Here is a 4,419-nt window from a genome sequence, read left to right as displayed (position 1 = left end):
CTGGGATCCTGGGTGAAGATGGACACAATGACTTAGATCACAAAAATATCGGAAGGCAGGAGTCAGTCCCTCTGATGGCTGTCTGTCTTCCTCCAACTGTGGAACTCTGCTCTCAGCAGGAGAGACTGAAGCCAGGCAGACACACAGAATCGTGGTGGGGACAGGGAGAGAGAGAAAATGCAGGTCGGGAAGAAATCTGAAAAGTCTAGAGATTTCTCTTGCTTCCCATTTTCCTTCCTAAAGCCCACTACATTTTGATAAGCTTTGCTAGTTGCTACCTAACCTTTATCCCCAGGCCTTTCTCCTGCCATTCCCAGAACACATAAATAGTGATGACTTAGGACAATGACAGGAGCAAGCCCAGGACTTCACCAAGAAGACAAGTTTCCATGGCTAGTGATGGCTTACCCAGGACACAGTTCAGCAAACTAGACTAGTCTGCAACCACCTTCTGGGAAAGATGTTTGAAGCTCGCATCTAGACCCTGGCTCCAGCAGAGTCCTTTAAGAAACCCAAGTCCTTGAGAAGAATTGTTATGTTTGGATGCTGAATCGGAAAGAAAGACTTTTTTTTTTCTATTTTTAGAAAATTTTCTATTTTAGAAAAAAAATAAATAAACGAATTTTCTTTTGTCGACTCTGCCTGTGTTGTTGTTTGGACTAAGGGCATGGAGGCTGGGCTCGGCCTCTGTCTCCTCCCATCCTCTGCTTTGTTCTGCTTAATGGCTTTTGTACATGTGCTCGTTTACATGATTGAATAATTAAAAACCCTACAGGACTAAAATAAGACTTAGAAAAGCATTGTTTCCTTCAGACTCTTCAGACTCGGGAAAGACTTACTTTTTAAGTTCTGGAGGCCCCAGGGAAAGGACAGCCATTATTTCCTTTACCCATGACAACCTCTCTAACAAATTCTCCTCTTAAAGTTGCAGTGGCTAAACCCAGCAGTGACTTTTACATCTAATAGTGGCAAGAGGGATAAATGTTTTGTGAGAGGCCTGAGGTAAACGATCCAGGCAACATTTAGTTCGCTGTATAGAATCGGATTTGGAATCATCGGTGAGGCCTTGTGATGTTAACTTTACCCTACGCACCAGGGGGTTCAGGATCTAACTGCAGCATGAAAAATGGCCAGTCTGAAGGATGTCAAAAGTCATTGCACGCTGAAGAATTGTCAGCAGGCATAGTGAAGGAATTCTGAAGGCAGGAGAGCATCGTATAAGCCATGCTTTATGACACAGAGGGTATGAAGCTTTTAAGTGCTGCGGCCAGTCAATGTGACCTTTGACAAACACGGGGACCAAAACCAGCTGGACAGTCAATGACCCCTGTGATCTCTCAATACCAAGTGAGGAAGGAAAGGCTAGTGTAGGGATGGAGGCAATTTGAGGCAAATGGAGAGGCATGGGGATGGAGGAAATGGGTGTGGAGGGGTGGGGATGGAGGGAAGGGGGCCAGTGCCAGGATTTGATGTTTCTGCTCAGGAAGAAGAAATAATTGTCAAAAATAATTTATTAAAAAAAAAAAAACACCAATCTCCTCAATGATGACATCTTTATTTCTTTTCTTTGTGGCATTCAATCTAGTAAGTTTGCAAGTTCAGAGGAGGTGGTGATCAGCAGAGTTCTGAGCCAAATACCCTCCCCCATCCTGTGCACTGGCAGCTTACCCAAAAGCAGCATTCTGTGTCTTGAGGACCATCATTTGGAAGAAACTCCTCAAAGTCTTCCAAGCTTATTTGCCCCATTCATTTGACACAGCTCAGCACTTAGAAGGTGTGGTCCATTCCTGAGGAGAGCACCAGTAGGGCCCGTATGCTTAGCAGATCCAGCCTTACCTCATAACATCTGAGCCTACTCCTTCAGTGTGAGTTTGTTATTTTTTTTTTTTTTTTTGTCCCTGTGATAGAATCCCTAAGAAAACCCTTCTAGAGGAGGAACGAATGGAGTGTCTTAGTGCTCCTGTTACTGCAATGCAACACCATGAGCAAAGGTACTTGGGAAGGAAAGGGTTATTTGGTTTATATTTCCACATAGCAGTTCATCACTGCAGGAAGTGAGGGCAGGAACTCAAACAGGGCAGGGATCTGGTAGCAGGAGCTGATGCAGAGGCCATGGAGAGATGCTTACTGGCTTGCTCTTCATGGTTTGCTCAGCCTGTTTTCTTCTAGAACCCAGGAGCACTAGCCCAGGGGTGGCACCACCCACAATGGACTAGGCCCTCCCACATCCATCATCACTAATTAAGAAAATCCCGCACAGGCTTGCCTCCAGCTCAGTGTTATGGCCGCATTTTCTTAATTGAGGCTCCTTCTTCAGAGACTCTAGCTTGTGTCAAGTTGACATAAAACTAGCCAGCACAGCAAGGTCTCAGGCTTCAGTTGCTTGGCTCCACTGTTTCAGGGCCTCTGCTAAGATGGGCATCAAAACAGAGGGACACGGTAGATGAAAGCTGTTCCCCTCATGGGAAACAAAGGGAAATAAGGAAGAAGGGTCATGGGAAAAAATTACACTTCCGGGGATTGCACACGGTGAGCTACTTTCTCCAATTTGGCCCCACCTCCTGGTTTTTAGCACCTCCCAATAATGCCATTAAATTATGATCATCAATTGATCAATACACTGATAGTCAGATCATGTAGATTCATGATCAAATTACTTCCTCAAAAGCAAGCCAAGTCACTAACTTATGAGCCTTTTATATGGAAACCTTAACAGTAAGGAAGTTAAGCATGGGTCAGGAGTGCCTCGAAAGTAAAGGACTCTCCCTTCTCTCCTTCCAGTTCAGCCATCCTTCTAAACACGTGCCTCTGCCAGAGGTAGTCTCTCAAAACTAGCCAAAGTTCTAGATGGACCAGAGAAGCCTGGAGTGTAGAGAAACAGCTAAGCTGGTATTAGCTTCTAAGCTCTGGGCAGCAACTATAGAGGAGTCCAGGCAGCCACTGGATAATCTTCAGGTCCTTTCCTGTAAAATCAGCCTGCCCTCCCGGTTCAATGACAGGAAAAGAAATGGCGTTTCTCCAGGCTTCATTCTGTCTTAAAGCCATCCATGTGGACCAGCATTCCATCCTCTGGAGTATGCTCTGACCCATCCATCTCCTGCCTCTCCCTCTGCTGCCAAATAATTAGTTCCCATTCAATAAAGCTGTTTCTGTTAAATGCCTGTTGAATGAGGTAAGGTTCTAGGATGAAGACCAGTCTCTCTCTCTCTCTCTCTCTCTCTCTCTCTCTCTCTCTCTCTCTCTCTCTCTCTCTCTCTCTCTCTGGTACACATGCTCACACATACACACAAGCAGCTGCTAATATATGTGCTCCTGTGCATTTATTCTCTCTCACACTCGTGCATAGACACTCACAAAGCCGATGTCTTTGTATCTATGTTTTTATTGTTCAGCACAAAAGAACCCACAACAATAAGGCAGAACAACAAATGTTCCCTTCCTCCTCTGCTGCAGCCTCTGCCATTTGTGTTGTCCTGTGCTGGCGTGACTGATGTAAAATCCCACCATGAGGGCTTACCCACTGAGACTTCATTCCCCAGTTCCATTCATCTGTGGGAGCAAGAAGCAAGAACCAGCATCAGAGAAACCTTAGTCAAATTGCTGCCTTTACCATTTATTTACATAATCGATTAAATGCCCATCTCCTACCAGCCGGTATGTGCTATCTATTTTCTGTCTTGCTCTTATCTGAGCTATTAGAATTAGTAAGACAGACAAGAATGTCCTCCTTCATGGACTTCAGATTCTAGCAATGAGAAATAATAAGCACATGGAGTGAGAAGATAGGTACTGCATTAGAAAGTGATTGATGCTATGTGAAAAATATCATTGATTAGGTCAAAGGGGAGTGCTTCATGCTGTGACAGGGGTTCTGCTTGAAAACTGTAGAGAGTTGTACGTAAGGCCTTCATGAGACAAAAAAAAAAAAAAAAAAAAAAAATGAAGATAAGCAAGTTACATGAGGAGTTCCCGGAGAAAGGATGTGAGTGCCAGACTCAGGATGAACTAGAGTGATGCAGGTCCTCAGGCAGGAACATGATTAGTGAGGTGATAAAGAGTCAAGAGGGTAGGTGGTCCAAGTACCCTGACTAGTGAAAGGGGGGAGGAGAAGATTCAAAGAAATGGAGGGGTGGGATTAAGCTGGTCAAATTAAAAACTGTGATGGTTGGCACAAGGAGTCGGTAAAGGATTTTGAGCAGAGGTTGTAGGTAATCCAGCCAGGCTGCGTTATGGAGGAGGATGGTCCTAGGAGGTCTGTAGGAGGCAGGATCGAGACAGGACATCTCTTCCTAAGACACAAGCAGAATCCAGGAGAAAGGTGTACATGGGCAGGGCCAATCCAGCCACAGTTGAGGTGGAGAATGTTAGGCTTCTAGTTTCTAGTTAGTCTTTGAATCTTGAGTGCCAAGATGGTTTCCT

Source organism: Arvicanthis niloticus, chromosome 1 (assembly GCF_011762505.2).
Source record: "Arvicanthis niloticus isolate mArvNil1 chromosome 1, mArvNil1.pat.X, whole genome shotgun sequence".
NCBI classification, from domain to species: domain Eukaryota; kingdom Metazoa; phylum Chordata; class Mammalia; order Rodentia; family Muridae; genus Arvicanthis; species Arvicanthis niloticus.
This window is presented reverse-complemented; position numbering follows the sequence as displayed.